Genomic DNA, 17,333 nt, shown 5'->3' with positions numbered 1-17,333 from the left:
CAGGCATTGTGGAAAATGGAATGACGGACGGATGGACTCTTGCAGCATCCCTTTTTCCGAGTGATTGGTTTCAGGCGACAGCGTCTGTCAGACTGGGAGGAGGTGTTCAGACAAGCGACAATTACAGTCCCGTCCGAAGGGGGTGATCATCATTGCGCTACCATTCGGACTGTATATACTTTCCCACAGCCTGTCCCCTGCCCGCTGGGACCGCCGATGCTATCTGCTGACAAGTGTTTACCTCGAACGTCACGAGATAAACTTCAAGCAGAAAACGCAAATGATGGCGGAGCGCACGGAGGGAGAGACGAGGGCGAGCGGCTGCCAAGTTGTCATTTGTCATCTTTTACCGATCAGGTGCCTTTTTTTTTTTTTTTCCTTCTTCTCCGCGTTCATTTGCGATGACAGCCAAATGCCACACAAGTCCATATTATCTGCAAACTGATACAGCTAATCCAAACAGTGACCCGCCCTGTGATAGGATGTAATTACACAAAGTCTTCCGACTCGTCCGTTCCTCAAAACCTAGTTGGCGGCAAATTCTAAGTGTCAATTTTGATGGCGCTCATAAAGCGATGCGGTTTTGATATTTGTCCATGAGCCTGGAAGCGCAAGTGACGGTAGGCGTGATGAGACTTGAGCTGACCACGGTCTGAAGGTAAGTTTGGGTTCAGATCAGGAGGTCACATCCCTCAGTATTTGTCAAGTTGATGTCGTGCTGGCAGCGCGAGCGCGAGCGCAAAGGCCGCAGGATGTCGAGGCTCGAGCACATTGCAGAATGTTGTTTTCTTTGGGCGCGCGGCGAATCTCCGACGGCATATTTTTGCTCCTTCCTGTATGGATTTCACATTTGCATGGGAGTAAAACGCTTTCTTGTGTGTTTGGATTTCCATTGTGTGGACAACATAAAGGTCTCTGGGATGGGATGTGGGAAAAGGGAGTGTGCGCTTTTGCCTAAGTGCATGTTTTGAAGTCTGTTTGACAGCCTTGGTCAGCGGCTGATGTCAGAACATAGTTGGCGTCGGCTTTGCGCAAAGAACGCGGGAAACCAGCGAGAGGTCTGCTACTGCGCAAATCCCACAATATAAAAATGTGGCGGGCCTCCAGGACATACAATGTTTAATCATTACTCGAAGCCCGGAGTACTTCAGACAAGCGAGAAATTCTCTTTGAGTAATAAAAAGTGACGTGAAAGCCCAACCATGATGAAGAATTTCTGTAATGTGGATCGTAAAATGGTGTTTTTAATTTGGAAATAACACCGTTCTCAAAGGAAACATCTTCGATTATGATTTGCCAAGACGAAATGCGGTTGTGGGCAAAGAGAAATTGGAATCTTAAGTGTATTTCACATCATAACACGGTGAAATTCCCGCAAATTGGTCTTTAGAATCCGAATCAGTCCAATACAGCTCCAGCTGTTCTGAAATGCGCTATATAAATAAATCTGTATTGTATTGAATATAAAGTAGTGATTGACCGATTATCGGCCGGGCCGATTAATGGGCCGATATTTGGCATTTTGTCGATTATCGGCATCTGCCTTTTTTTTAACTTTCAAGGCCGCTAAATTAAAACCCGTTTTTTGGGGGACTGCAGCACACTTCTCTCTCTCTCTCTCTCTGCTGTGCTGGTGGCCCTGCCTGCAGAAGCAGATTGGCCCGCCCACAGCACCATCTGATTGGTTCCTTGTAGCAGCCAATCAACAGTAAGCTGCCTGTTTGCTTTTTCTCCTCGAGTCACACGCACTTCAACAGACTTTGCCGAAATTTGAATAAATGTCAGTCTACTACAACTCACAACTACAAGAAAACTACCAAGAATTGGTATCGGTATCGGCCTGGTAAAAAAGCACATCGGTCTATCACTAATATAAAGTCCGTCTATGCATTTTCTGAATTGACCACCCGACAATCGCAGGGCACACATTTACAGTAAGAGAGACATTCACAATTCGATTCAAACCGATGTTTGAAGCCGAGGAAGTCGCTATGCTGCCCTGCTCTTATTTTCCATCCTTTTCCTTTTTTCCAAACTACTTTCACACTGTTTTCCGCTTAAATTGGCATCAAAAGCAAAACAGTAGCGTGCGCTTTATTCACCTGTGGCTTTCAGACGGAACTCGCCGAAGCGGGACACACAGCCGCTGCAGGTCTTGACAGCTGCAGCTGCCTTCAACACAAAAGGGTGCAGACAGTAAGTTTCTGGTGTTAAACTTCGCACTCTGCTCGCGCCTGCTGGTGTTCAGCCTCTGATGCTAAATTGGAAGCCGGCAAATTCCCTGGTGGATTTCAACCCTCCTCACCTGTGTTGGTCCCTTACAGAAGGGAGCAGGTTTATTATAGTTTTGGAATTTTAATAAGAGTTAGTTTTTATTTGTATTTTTTTAGTTTTGTGTTTTTGTTTAGTTTTAATTCATTTTCAAGGCATCTTTATTAGTTTTTATTCGTTTTACTTTTTCCCCCCAAAACATTTAGTTATAGTTTAGTTTTATATTTTTTATTACTTTTCTTTTATTAAAAAAAAAACATGCTTTACTTGGATTCAAGATAAAAAAAAAATGCATTGTATAATGAAAATTCATCAAAAATATTATTTCAAAACATCTTGATAATACAGGGTACAGTTAACAGTTTTAAGAGTCCACAGCATCATATGGCTTCTAAAGTTAGATGCAGACATGCACCCTAAGTCAAATAAAGTTAGGATGCCTTGTTTGTCAAGTTGCCAAATTGTAAAGTGGATTTATGGCTTTTTTTTAGTATTGTCTTATTGTCTTATTCTGAAATGCGTGTCCTTTTATTTTGAAGGGTCGCTTCATATTTCCGATTCCTGTTTAGCGTTTTCGTTCGTCAATCAGCTCGTGGCGGTGCAGTAGTCAATGACGATGTGAGTACTTGTTCTAAATTATTCGGATTAATATTGATAGCATATTCGTCTTGCTTTCCTCAGTAAAATAATGTGTGTTTTATACACTCGTTTTATTCCCATGTTTGCATTCGTTTGTCAACAGTGTTTAGCTAACGTGTACAATAGGTAGCCGTTGGCAACGCAAGTAATATAGACTGGAACGGTAGTAAGTTTATCGTAAACAACATTTAAGCGTCTATATATATCAGTTTACTTGTGCTGGGAGCGTTGCTGGCTGTTTTTTTCCCCCCATACACACACACATATATATATATATATATATATATATATATATATATATATATATATATGTATATATGTATATATATATATATGTATATATGTATATGAACCAAAAAAACAAACAAAACAAAACTAGTGTTGCGTTTCGGGCTGACTTAAATGTCAAGAGTTGGTGACCCAATCGAGCCAAAACCACACGCAAACTCTTCTCCTCGGAGCGGTCTTCTGCGGACTCTTTTTTTATTGGCTGCTGCATGAAGACGTCGTCGCTTCTGTGCAACAAACATTAGGAGGGCTACAACTCCCAGGTAACTAACTGTTCGACCTTTGCTTCTTCCTGCAAACGGTTGTGCCGGTAATATCGAAATAAATCCATTTAAATTCAATGCAAAATGCTTGTGTAATATAATTTTTATTGCCAAAGATGAAAATAGCGGAGATTTTCACTACAATTACAGTTTTAGTTTAGTTAATGTATTTTCAGTAAATTTTAATGTTTCTAAATCATTTTCGTTTCTTGTTTTATTTCAGAACGTTTTTTTAAATTTAATTTTTTAATATTTAAGTAAATATATAAAACCTGCTGAACAGATTCAGGTGTATTTGGCGGGAGGAAAAAATGGACACCTGTGCACCAATGGCATCTTTCAATGAAAGAGCGTAGAAAGAACCAGACGACCCGACTGATGGACAACCCAGCGCGGCAGTTTGAAGACCTTGAAAACTGAAGATGTCCTGCCGAGCTGCCAGAAAGCAGCAGGTTCTTTGTCCATCCGTCAACCGCGCCGCTCGTAAATAACCTCTCTGGCGTATGTGCCGACACGGAGTCCTTCGTACTGTGCGGAAACCAAGCCAAATGGCCTTCGCGGAGCCTGAAAGTACCAGAACGGGTCCACAGAAGAATGGCAGCAGGTGCTCAGCTGCTTGCAAAGTAAAAAATGTGAAATATTTGCTTCTGAAAAAAAATATGTTGGCAGGAAGGCCGGGGAGCTACACTGTGCGGGCACTTGATTGGAACAACGTGCAAGACGAATACCTTTTTTAAATCTACCTTGCTTTTTTTTTTCTCCGCTATTGACGGAACGCTGATGGATGATGTGCTTTCGCTACCGTTCTAAATGGCAGTCGTCGGCGTCATGACCTTTATTGAAGCCCTCGGCTACACGCAGGGTGTTGCCTCCAGATAAAATCCCACCCACTCCCATTCGCCTATTCTTCTCCCAGTTCCTATTGCTTTTTCCATCTTCAAGTGTCCCAAGTCGATGGTGTTAAATAAGTGTTCACATTTCCTCCGCGGGAGGAAATAATAAATCCGGCCTCACTATTTCAATAAACAAAAATGCACTACAATCCCCTCAACGTCTAATGAGAGAAAAGTGTGTTTGGCGTGTAGCGTGGATTCGCCAGATGCCGGTCGACTGTTGTTGAGACAAGGAGTCTTTGTTGGCGTGACGTGAGGCGGTTCCAAATGGAGCCCGAACTCAGCGAGCGTGATTTTTGGAATTGAGTGTGATGTAAAGAATGTTGAGCTTGGTGCTCTGGTCGAAGTTGTGTCACTCAACCGCATCGAAAACTGCGGCTTATAGCCTGGTGCGGCTTGTTTTTTTTCCGTGTTGAGCTGTCGTTTATGGACCTTATAGTCAACGCCACATCATAATCAATCAGCATCTCTTTGCAGCAAAGCGAATAGTGACGGGATTGCTGCGACAGGAATGGACGGGGCCACTGTTTAATCTGCCGTTATGTCGGTACTAAGTCGATGTCATCTTTTGGTGGCAACTTGTTTGGTGTCCTATTCTGGGTATCGCATTTGACGCGTGTGTTGTTTCTGTTCGGGTGAATTACGTCACGTTGCAGAAACGGGTCTTAAGGGCTTGGACCGTCGGATCAAGCAGGATTCAAAAGTGAGAGGGGATTTTGTTTTGGGGTTAGGGGTTCCAAAGATCTTTAGTCCCTGGGAATCTTCAAAAACCAGCTTGGATAGGTCTCCATATTCCAGTCCTGAACTCTGATGTCTTTGGTCTCTTAATCCTTCCGTATTTGACTCATTGGCATGCCAATGCAAATTAGACTAGATTGCCATCCCGTAGAGGCCTCCGCTAAAACCAGATAATCCCGATACAGTTTTAGAAATTTCGGAAAACGTGGAAAACGGCATTGACAACTGAATTTGTGGGCTAAAGCCCGTCTGCACTAACAAACAAATGAAAAACATAACCTCCACGGTGGAGGTAAAAATAGCTTTCATTGCTGCAGGGGGGTCAGGTCATATAAGGGTCGGAATGGGCCTACAATCCCGTCTCTTCCTTTTCTGTCAAGATCGACACGGGTCCCACACAAAGTCCTAAATGCCTGTGGGAAGTAATAAACACCAGCCAGACCTTTTGGGACTCTCTCTCTCGTTCGATTTAGTTTAGGAATTTTGCTCTCCAAGCCTTTGCCCGTTCCGCACTATAAGGGTGCAGCGCCGGTGGCTTAGGCCGTTGGTGGCACCTGTCTCCTCTTCAGCGCCAGGCCGGGGAGACTGCCCAGCTAGTCTTGATCCCCACACTAATTGTTTTCAAAGCGAGCAGGATTTATATCGCACTAATGCAGGCGCCAGTGGCACTCTGCCCCCCCCCTACCCTGGCCTCTCCTGCAGACCCCCAAGGGAACAGTTTCTATGGTGCTCTCGGTGGCCAGAGATTGTCACTGCGAGCAACATGGAAGCATCTTGCATCAATCAGAATTCAGCTAGCTCGTGTTGCCAGGCAGGTTTCACAATACCAGTAACTCGCACAATTCGTCCGAGGCCTTCAGATACAATCGTGCGGGCGTCTGTTCTGTGTCTCAAGGGGCTTTTATAGTTAATAGATAGTTGCGCTAGCCAATCGGATCACGAGTTGATGACAGTAAGGCCTTCTCGCTGGCCTTACGTTGAAGGCGATGAACGCGTCTTGTGATTGGACACTCACTCGTGAGGGGGCAACACACCAAAAAGTCGTAACTGGCGACCGTTCGAAAATCTAAAGAATATTCCTGCTTTTTTAAACCACAATTGCCAAAGGAGGGAAAAATGTGGATTTAATTGCAGATACGCTTGCGAGGCCATTTTCAGGACGATCCGTTTGAGAGACGCTAGGTCGTCCAACACTCACTTAAACTGTGTAAGTGTCTTTCTGTTTATTATTTGTCCCGCCGTGACGTCGTCAATGATGCTAATATGAGGGTTATCTTATAAGTAAGACGTGTGAAATGGACGGCCCGCCACTGTCACCAACTAAATGACATCATTACAACGTTTGATTGATTTTAACTTCTCGTGTATTTTTGTCTCACCTATGTCAGCATTATATCAGTTATGCTTACTTTTATAAAAGGCTACCATTAAATAATAAAAAAAAAAAATGTCGGGCCTTGAAATATTTGGACCTGCGCCCTGAACAAGAATTTGTGGTTGGTGAACCTTTAAAAGCACTCCTATGTGACTTTACTCAATTAAAAGGGAATTGGTGTTTTATGATGAGTCTTTCCATTAAAAAAAATGAAGAATGAAAACACAATATTGTGGTGGAAGAATTTGCAACATATCCTGTAATTATTAACCTAGCAAGCCAGATTCATCCCAAGATGATGCCACAACTCGGATGTAAAACCTCGTTTGTTTTTTTTTATTATGGTTTAGTGAAGCATAAAAAAGCACACTGGAACTTGAGGTGTGTCCTTTTCATACACTGGCCTGTTTTCTATTCTCTCTTTGCGTAGCGCAGAAGTCACTCGGGATCATTAATTTCATAGACTTGTCCCCCCGAGGCCCGGAGCATTCTTTGATGGTTTCTGCACTCAACATTCCACATGTACTTTTCGTCACTCTCACGCCTGATGTGACTGACAAATAAGTCACATCCCGTGCAATGTGCACTTATTGGCGAGGAAGTAAGCAGAAGGCATGCGTTCGTTCCACTGTGGTAGTTGAGGTATGAGCTGAACTGTTGACCTGGCCAACACAACCGATTTTGTTTGGTTGGATATAATCTGACATCAACGTGAAGAATATGATCATTTTGTCTTGATTATGTTAGGCCAGCAGAGAAGGCCTTGACCGCCCACCACTCGGATACGGTATCAATCGATAAGTCTCAGTAAATAATAGCTGAATTGCCACGACACGTTTGAAGCAATACGATTGTTCGTTCTTCCCTCTGCAAAGCCAGGAGTCCTGCATTATGAATTTATTTATTGATAGATTGATTTTTCATTTTGCAGGCTGTCAACAATGTGGCCGGGTGGTGTACTTCAACTTCCAGGGGTGCCATCACGCCTTCTAGCCTGCAGGTAAAAAGCCTCACCGCCTGATTTGCTCTACATCCCAGAGGAATCCTAAAGAAAACAAGCCATCATGTTTGACCTTTGCTCAGACTCTTGTAGCAACAGGCTCCCCTTACGACTCGTATCGACTTCCACTGGCGTACAAACAAAAACTGAGTCATAGTAACTGAACACAGGTTCGGTTGGGCAAGGGAAAACTCGCAATTAGCGGCACCAACGATCAGACGCTGAATATGAAAAGTCACCACTTTGGAACTCACGTTTAGAGGCCGGATGGTGTTGCAACAAACTCAGCCACGAACCATCCAACAAACCAACCAACAATTTACCAACCTAACGACCAATTTAAAAACAGCATAGATCTATCGAGCAACTAGCTGACCCAAAATCACCAATAGCCCACCAACTTAGTGAACAAAGAACGAACCATAATATCACCAAACCTTCTGAGTAACAAACTAGCTAACAACCTAGAACCAACTTACTGACCAACAAACTTACCATCCCCCAACTCTGCAATCAATTAACTGATCAGAAAACAAAGCAACAACCTACCAACTTATTGACCAATGAACCAATCAACAAACAAATCTATACCATTAAACTAACCAATGACACACCAACCTACTGACCAACAACCAAATGACCAACAAATTGAGCAACAATCCGGCGACCAACTGATAAATAAATTAACCAAAAACCTCAGACCCTAAAAACCAAATAAATGACCCCAAAAAGTAAGCAGACACCCTAGAAACATGCGCCGACAACTGAATAACCAATTAACCAACGACTGAGCAAACTATTAACCAATGAAGTAACCAAGACCAACCGAGCACCTAATTCATAGGTGTCAAACTCTGGCCCGCGGGCCAGATTTGGTCCGCGGGGTAATTATATTTGGCCCGTGAGGCTATACCAAATGGCTACTATACCATTTTACATTCTATATGCTAATGGTAATTTTAAAAAATTAAACATTGTATTGCAATAATAAAAGCACTTATATTAAAACATTTCAATAAAAAAAGAAAAAAATTCTATTGTTTTAAAAAAAATGAAATGCTGGCCCGCGGCTTTGTCCAAGTTTTACTTTTGGGCGCACTGTGTATTTGAGTTTGACACCCCTGATTAACAAATTGGTCAGACCAACCAACAGCAATCAGCAACTTATACCAATCAATAAACAAGCCAACGATCTGGCAACCAATGAACAAACAAGCCGTTAATATGAAAAGTCACCACTTTCTAACCCGCACTGAGTGGCCAGAATGGTACTGCCAGGGTAGAAGCCCATTACAACTGATTTGATAAATATTTAGGCTTAGTTGCATTAAGCTGATTTGGGTACTTTACTCTGCTGCTGTGCCATGAGCACTTGAGTCGCAATCTGCTTAATTTGGACGGTGCCACCCCGCGCGCCTTTCACATTCCCTCGCGATAATAGAAGTGCCTGATTGTACAGTTACGTCACCGCGCCCAATTTCACACGGTCATTCGTGCGGACTCGAGGCTTCCGTCATCCGTTTTGCTCATTGAAATGAAGACGTGTAATAATTGATTTGGGAAGCCCGGGACCAGAGCACCCCTGGAACTCATGAGTAATGGACGAGCGGGTGGTGCCATGCCAAGCGATTGTGGCCAGACAGCGGAGATATTGTGGCCAAGGACGAGGCTGCGTTCTCAGGGTGAAGTGGAGTCATCCCTGCGGTTCCCTGTGAGAACAATTACTGGAAGATTAAAAAGGAGAACGCACCGTGAGCGCTGTAAAGAGTTGAAACGGAGACGTTTGTTTTTCCACTAAACGTTTGGCGCTGTGTGAGATTTTGGACATTTTTGTGGGGCTCCATCAAAACGAGGATACAGACAAATAGACTGTGGTACGTCTTTGATGGCGAGCCCAAGGTGCTGGCTCGCGCCCGGATTCGATCGCAGCATTAACCCAAATGGGTGTGTTTCATACCAGGACTCGGATAATTTGTAGGCAAAGATGAGATTTGATCCATTTCAATAAAGACTAAATAGTTGACGTCCATGCTTGTGGATCAAGGAAGCTAACAGTTTGGACCGCAAATGATCACGCTGATATGTTTGCTAAGTATAACGTGTAGCCAGCAGACATTTGTTCGACACCACCAACACAATGTGGGCAACGGATCAAAACCGAAATGTGGTAGTCTCAAATATTATTGGTCTTCCTCAAATTGTTGTTGACGCCACTGTTCTACCAGCTGGCTCTTGTGTTTTCGAGTCATCATGTGACTTTAGTGAACATCAAACAACCACATTAAGATCTGTTATTTAGCAAGTGATCAGTGAACTAGCTAATTAGCATTTGAGCTACAATATCTACCGATCAAGCTAGCTTTGTATGAAACGTACATCTACTAAGCAAGTTAGAGCTATCTTGCTAGCTAGCTATCTTGCTAAAAAAGCTAGCTAGAAAGCCAGTTAGCTCAGGAGATACATAGATAGATGAGATAGCTAGCTAGCTAGCTAGCTAGCTATCTCATCTATCTATGTATCTCCTGAGCTAACTGGCTTTTTAATCCATCTACCATTCAGCAAGTGAAGGCTAAATTCTACATATATCTAACTGACTAGTTAGTTTGCAGCGAGCTAGCTAACTATCTTAACCGTCCGTAATGTCCGTACGCCTGCAATCTAAATAAAGTAAAATAATAATGCCAGTTTTGATCGTCACGGTCATAGAGGCATTTATTTAACAATACGTTGATCGTTGTGGCTCTTGTGGCTAAAGCTAGCTTAACCCAAATTTTGGAAACACCTCTCAGTTCGATGTGTTGCACTGAAAAACCACCGAGCAAGTGGTCACACAAGTATTATGTTGTGTTTTCCCTCATCACTGTCTAGTGTTTCACATTGAGGTTGAGCGCCATCGAGAAAACTGCAGCCCACAAGAGAATGGAGCCATTGATTCCCCAGAGGAATCATTTTAGCAGAGGGAGTGTTTCGCTCTGGGCTAGAGAGGGAGCTATTAGCTGCTTCTCCAGCTCTGTCATCCATGACTCTGGACGACCTGACGTGTCATGCGCACACCCTCGAAAACGAACCGCAAAAAAAGCTCCCTCTGTTACGGCTACATGCTAACCACAACATTGATTGAAACAACGCTGCCGTGCGTGCTTTCGGCCTGAATTCTAGTCCTCTAAGGAGAAAGTGGTCCATCATTACCTCCTCCAGACTCCCCCCTTTTCCCATTTCAGCACCCCACTGAGCTAAGATATCAGCTAACACATGATCCTCTTAGGCCTGGATACTGATAGCCAGCGAGGGCCTCGAGCCAAGGCTACGGAGTAAAACAGACATCGCCGTTAAGTCAGATAAGACTCGCGTTGATCAACCCAAAGTGTTAAAAATGGGCCTTTGGGAGGCTTTCAACAAGGATTCCCCAACTGTGGTGCGCCAATGCCAAACGGTGGTGCATGAAAATGAAGTGTTTAAGGGTAATTAGGCATTCTTAAAAATATATTTTATATTTTCCTCAAATGTTATTTTATTTTTTAAATTGTTTTTTTTTAGTTTTTTAGTGGTGCATGTTGAAGGTGGTGCGTACTTGTGCATTTTGGTAAGTGCTGGTCGATAAGCAAATTTCACCAGACACCAGACTTTTCCATTTGTGTTGAGTTCTGGGATTTTTTTCTTTTCTCTTCTTTTATAAGACCGATTTGCCAACTGTGGTTGCGCAACTCCCAAAGTGTGGTGCATAAGAAGTGTCATTTAGGTGGTGCACCAATTCTGTCGAGGTGTTGTCAGGGAATCGAATGTTGGAGACAATAAATGAAAATCAATTTCCAGTTTATTGGAGTGATTTATTTTTTGTGCCAAATTTATGTTTGGATGTTTTTTGGCAGTGGGGGCAACGGTAGAGAGGTGTAAGTGGGACAAGAGGTGTGGCAATTCTGTCAATCTTGAAGGGGGTGCGTGGCCTAAAAAAATTAGGAAACGACTGCTATATCAGCACATTTCATCAGTCAACCTTATGTCCACTTTGAGATTCATTAAGTTTTTATCAGCTCAAGCCAGATAAGATCCAGGGTCAGCAGCCATTATCCCGACATCACAGAATATCGGATGACGTCCCGTCCGCGTTGCCCACCAAGAGTGGACTTTTCAAGAATATTTCATTGTATTTCTTGGCTCACGCCGGCCCTGAATCAACAAAGGAAGCCAAACCCTCCACAGCTTTTTATGATTAAGTACAACAAAGTCAGGAGTTTTTTTTTTTTTTATTCCACAGTTCCTGCCAAGTAATCCTATATTGCTTCACCAAGCCAAAAGACAACGTATGGACTTACATTAGCGCTAAAAAAGAAAACGCGTCCATCGTGGCAAACTTTGCATTCCACAGGTGCCGTGCCCTCTCTTCTCCACGACTTCTCTGGACCTTTTTACATAATCGTGTCGTTGGGAGCACGACACTCGCGCATGTACCTGAACTCTTAATTAATTACCGTATAAACTCTTTCAGCACATTCATCAGCCAGCCGGATTACTACCGGTTAACTGACACACCTTTTTAAACTGTCAAGTGATACTTGTCACACAGTGCGCCAGGCGAGGAAAGTGGCAGATCCTTTTCCTTTTTTTTGCCAAAGTCAAGTGGAAGCCGAGTCCTGCGACTTTAAAACGGGATTCCACACTGCGGTGTCGTTAGTGACAAAGTGCTCAGGCCAAATAGGATTTTTATTTTTATTTTTTTGCCTCAATGTTAGCAACCGTTTCCCCTTGGTTCAAATTTCAATGATATAACAGTCTATCAAAATTGCACATGAGCCCCCCCAAAAAAAAGAAAAGGATTCAGTGGTATTAAGCGTAAATTGCAAATGGGCTTTCATGTGGCAAAACGCAGAGCTTGTTATGCTCGAGATTGGTCGTCATCACAGTGGCCGCTGAAAGCTTCAGTTTCTCCTCCGCTTCTTCCGTGCGGAACTTGGGAGATGCGATCAGAACCAATTGGGGAAGAGCGCCGCCCTTGTGTGTGAGTCTGTCTTTGCGGCAAATTTTAAACATTTGACCACGACGTGTTGTTGGTCAATGCATCGTGCAATTGACATTTGCTCTCGCCGCTACTAGCTTCCATCTTCATCAATCCGAAAGCCGCTAATCACACGTCTGGTTTGTCAGCCAGGTTGTGACATCACGAGCTCGGTGCAGGGCCGGAGCTAGTCATTATTTGGGGCACAACGTAAACACAGCTAATGATGGCATTTTTTTGTGTTGGGAATTTCTCACGTTTGACATATTAATGTTCTCCACTAAGTATAAAAAGAGAATTGTTTCAAAATCCAAACAAATTTTAGGTTTGAACAGCCTCCCCCCCAAATGGCTTGCGTCAACTTTTGGGGTTCCACTGCGTACTTTCTATCAATACATAAATAAAACCAAACACTTACTCGGCAAAAATAACGTCAAAAGCTGCTTTCTGCTCGAACGGAGCGTCCTGCTTTTTCAATCAACAAACCTGTAACAACAAACTGCCGAAGAAAGCAAAGCAAGCATGTCAGGGGGACAGCTGTGCATGCTTTCATCAGGCAATACGTGCACGTGTGTGCGTCTGTGCATGTGCGTGCGTGCGTGCGTGTGGAAATGGAACCGGAGTGCCATAGGTCATTTTTGAGAAAAACACACCTGCTTTATAAAGAATTGTGTTCTTTGGCTGAAGCGACAAGTGGAGTAATTGCAGCTTACAAGCGAGAGGATCAGGTGTGTGCTCGAGTGTGTTTGTTTTATTCATTTGCAGCCAGTTAAGAGCCAAAGTGTCACTTCCCTTGCGAAAAGTAAGAAATTATGCATTTCATGGACTATATTCAATTTGGGTTGAGGACAATTACTCCTTCGACTCTACTTAAAGCTCTATCAAAAAAAAAAAATAAATAAATATCCATTATCTGTACCGCTTCTTCTCACGAGGGTCGCGGGGGGGCGCTGGAGCCGATCCCAGCTATCTTTGGGCAGTAAGCGGGGGACACCCTGAACTGTTTGCCAGGGCACACATAGACAAACAACCGCTCACACTCATACTCATACCAATTTAGAGTGTTCAATCAGTCTGCCATGCATGTTTTTGGAATGTGGGACGAAACCCGAGTACCCGGAGAAAAGCCACACAGGCACGGGAAGAACATGCAAACTCCACACAGGAAGGCCAGAGCCCGAATCAAACCCACGATCTCTGCACTGTGAGGCCATCGTGCTAAGCAGCTAACCAACTGGTATGTTCCATCAAATTGTGACTCTGAGGGTGCTGCTGTTTTGCTTAGCAACATCATTCAAATGGGCTCAGATTTAACATCCGTGTGAGCTGTTTCTGATTTAATTAGAGTTTGTAAACGTTTTTTTTTGCGTCTTTCAACCTTTAATTATTAATCTATAAATGCCATGGTAAGTGCTGCTGTTTTGATCAGCAACAGTTTTCAACTGCGCTCAGCAGTTAACTTTTTATTGTCTGAGTCTGAACAATATCACTACTGTATTTTCTTTTTTTTTAATTGAAAATGAAAGGTCTATTTTATTTATCTATTCTAAGTGAAAGATGCGCCCTCGCTTAATTGGGAAACATCTATCAGAGTCCATCAACACATGTGGTGGTACTTTGGAATGTTTTGGGCCAAAACTTGTCTGCTTCTTAAAGGGTGAGGGTGTGCGCTGACCTTACAAGGTGCATTCATCTACCCCAAGCGACAGCACACTTTCTCATTGACAGCTGCTACGCCGTGTTGACTAACAACACCAGCGTGAGAAGCAGAGAAGCGCGTCCGCTCAACCTGTCGACACCCCCCTCCATAATTCAATCCGTCGCGTTTGAGGACCGATTCCCGCCACTCGGCAAACAGCCGTGTCGCGTGATGAGTGTGTTTCTCGTCCCCCCTCGTCTCCTCTCGCGGAAATCTCGCCGGTCTCTCTCAACGAGGCCCGCAAACGTAATTGAAAACACAAGCTTGAAAAAACAGTAGTATCACTGACACAAGGAATGTTTCTTTGTGCCCCGGACGACTACGCTTACGCCGTCGTGTTTTAACACGTCCCAAGAATTTCTGCATCTTGTCGGCGGGTCAAGCAGTTTGACAGCGTGCCCCCTTGTTCCATTATCTTGAAAATGAGCTCATTGCTCATGTACTTGGTGTTTACGTCGCCATGGCAACAATGCTTTTTAGTTTAATTTGCGTTTAGCTACAAAATTACGCTGCTTTTTTTTTTTTGTATACTTCTTCCAATAGACGGAGCCAAAGGGAGAAGCTATCTGAAGTTAAGTTTGGTTGTTCAATTTGTGACTTGTCCGAAATCTTTAAGGAATGTCACTCAGAAAAATCACTGGAACAATTGCAAACGTTTCCCTTTTTCTTTGGGTTTTGTTTTTTGCTTATTTATTTATTTATTTACATCTGTCACAGAAAACACAAGTTTGATGCTTGCACAAGTTTTCTTTCTTGCTTCAAATGCAAAACAAAGATGCCATGTTTATCTTGTGATTGTCTCAAAACGTACACAAAAGTTAGCCAAAAGCAGTAAAGGACTAGAGACTGTTATTTCAATTACCTCTCCAAATTCCCTCTTTTGTCGAATAAAAGCGACATCCCAACTTTCCCACAATCTCCCTTCCACGTATCTGACCGACTCCAATTGAAACTTAAGTCTGCGCTGGCTCCTGGCCAGCGTGTTAACTCCAACTAAATCAATGGATTAGCTATTTAGCCCAACCCCACTACACAAACATGCTCACGCACTCGCTGCGATACAACGCCGCCGCTAATCTGGAGACTCGGTCCAAGAAATGAGCAGATTCTCACAAAATGGTGAGCGGCGAGAGGCGCCTGTTGAATGTGCCGACGGACCCTCGAATGAAACTCTGCCATGCTTTGGAGATTTAATTTAGTCGGTCACAAAGGCTGCAAGGGTGGGAAACGACCAGAAGCAAACGTTCTTGCATTTACGGAGAGGATTAAACTATCTCCTCAGATGGCATTCCCACACACTGTGGAGGTGACGAATGAACGAGCGAGCGAGTCGCTTTCCCTCGGGGGATGCGCACATATCTTGCGTGTAAATGTTTTTTTTATTAATTTATTCATTTTAAATGTAAAAGACCCCACATGTGACAAAGAAAAAAAAAATCAAGTGTTTGCTCACGACGCTTATAGTTTGGCGTGCACTCGAGAGACTGTTCGATTGGGTCCAAAAGAAGGAATCTTTTCAGTAGCAGGCATGGCCACCAGCACAGCAGAGAAAGAGAGAGAGAGAAGTGTGCTGCAGCAAGCCAAAAGAAACCAGCTTTTAATTAAAAACAAGAAAAAAAGGCAGATGCCGATAATCTGCAAAATGCCAAATATCGGCCCCGATAATCGGTCTATAACTATTTTTTATGCTTGCTGACCTGAGCTCTCGCGAGGCACCATGAGGTGTTGCGCAACATGATTGCGGTCCCCAAATAAGAGACAAAATCAGACAAAATGTCTCGTCCCAATCACGGAGAATAATCGCTCAGGATAATATTTTAAATTCATGCGGTAATAGAGCCTTTCGTGACTTTGATTGAAAGGAAGGCAAAATGTTCAAATTTGTCGCGATGTGTGTACACTGCTTTGAGTGCACACGTCCTAATTTATGTGCAAGTCATTTCGGTGGCTGCAGTCAGCGGGTTGCGCGCTTGTGACACATGAGGTCAGCGTTACTGTTGAACCCCTGCCACAGCGTCTGGTACAGTGGATCAGGGCAAATGTGCAGCTGTGCGACGGCTGCGCAAACACCGCGCTGACACATTGCTTGTCATTCAACATGCTCGCTCGTGTCCAGCGCTGCCAAGCTAACATGAGCGTATTTTAGGAAGACGTCCCGTGTTGCCATCAAGGTTGTTCTAGTTAACAAAAGCTAACGAAATAAGCAAAATTGAAAAAAAAGTTTTCTTTAACAAAAAAAAAAATTTAAATGAAATAGACTCGTGAGGAGCGGAACAGATAATGGATGGATGATTTAAAAAAAAAAAAAGAAAACTAACTGAAACGACATTTTACGTTTACGAAATTATTTACGATGGTCACTTTGAATGAATAATAATCTTCTCACCGAGCCAAATTTGGCCCGCGAGCCAGAGTTTGACACCTATGGTTTAGTACAACGAAAAACAGTTGCAGAGTTTTGATCAAACTTACAAATTCAACATTGGATCAAATTATTTCCGCCACTTTAACTGTAGTTTGAACATCAAATCTCACTTTTGTGAAAAGATTACATCACATGAATGAAATTGTAACATTTCGTTTAATTGATTTATTTTTCAAAATTAGCCAAACTCTCAATTCAAACAAGATTCTTAACGTAGACGACGCTCGGCCTCTGGAGCAGCATCACCCTCTACATTGTCGCCGGGTCAGAGGCGCCGGGTCTAGCCCCGGTGCCGTGTATCCTAATCACATAAGCACACAGGCTAATGCCGAGGACAGCTGGGGAATCTTTGCTGCGCAATTGAGGCATGAGCTGGACATCCACTTCACTTGCTGTCTCTGTAACCCCCCGAGGCTTTCATCAACCCGACATGCAACTTATTTCCCCGCCAGACCGCGTGTGCGGTGGCTTGAGGGTCAGCGCAGCTGCTGATAGAAACTTCCAGGTCATCCCGCATTGCGATATCACTCGTGTGTTGTTTTAGCATCAACATTGTTGGGAGATTTATCCGGGTAATTAAAAAGTCGTACATCATCGGTGCATAAAATGAGTGGTGTTGATGGAAACGTCACTTTGACGCTTGTCGATGGCATTTCCTGCAGCTGTGCTATTAAATAGCCGTCCAACTTAAATTGCTGTTTTCGCCCCCCCCCAAAAAAAAATATTTTGCAGTGCATGGTAAGAATTGT

At 43.5% G+C, this 17,333-nt stretch overlaps 1 long non-coding RNA gene across 2 annotated transcripts in view; it reads left to right on the top strand.

The window, feature by feature from the left end:
- Positions 1–2,831: 2,831 nt before the first annotated feature.
- LOC148326455 (uncharacterized) overlaps positions 2,832–17,333 on the top strand; it is a 42,995-nt gene continuing 28,493 nt past the window's right edge. Inside the window, exons 1-2 of one of the 2 annotated variants that reach the window (XR_015846240.1) lie at positions 2,832–2,889; positions 7,399–7,467. This is a non-coding gene — a long non-coding RNA (uncharacterized LOC148326455). The remainder of the gene's footprint in view (positions 2,890–7,398; positions 7,468–17,333) is intronic. The other variant, XR_015846239.1, reaches the window with a different exon arrangement.

This window comes from Idiotropiscis lumnitzeri, chromosome 12 (genome assembly GCF_059441095.1).
Source record: "Idiotropiscis lumnitzeri isolate Australia: NSW breed Sydney's pygmy pipehorse chromosome 12, RoL_Ilum_1.0, whole genome shotgun sequence".
NCBI lineage: Eukaryota > Metazoa > Chordata > Actinopteri > Syngnathiformes > Syngnathidae > Idiotropiscis > Idiotropiscis lumnitzeri.
The sequence above is the reverse complement of the archived record's forward strand: the minus strand, read 5'-3'. Positions and strand labels throughout refer to the sequence as shown.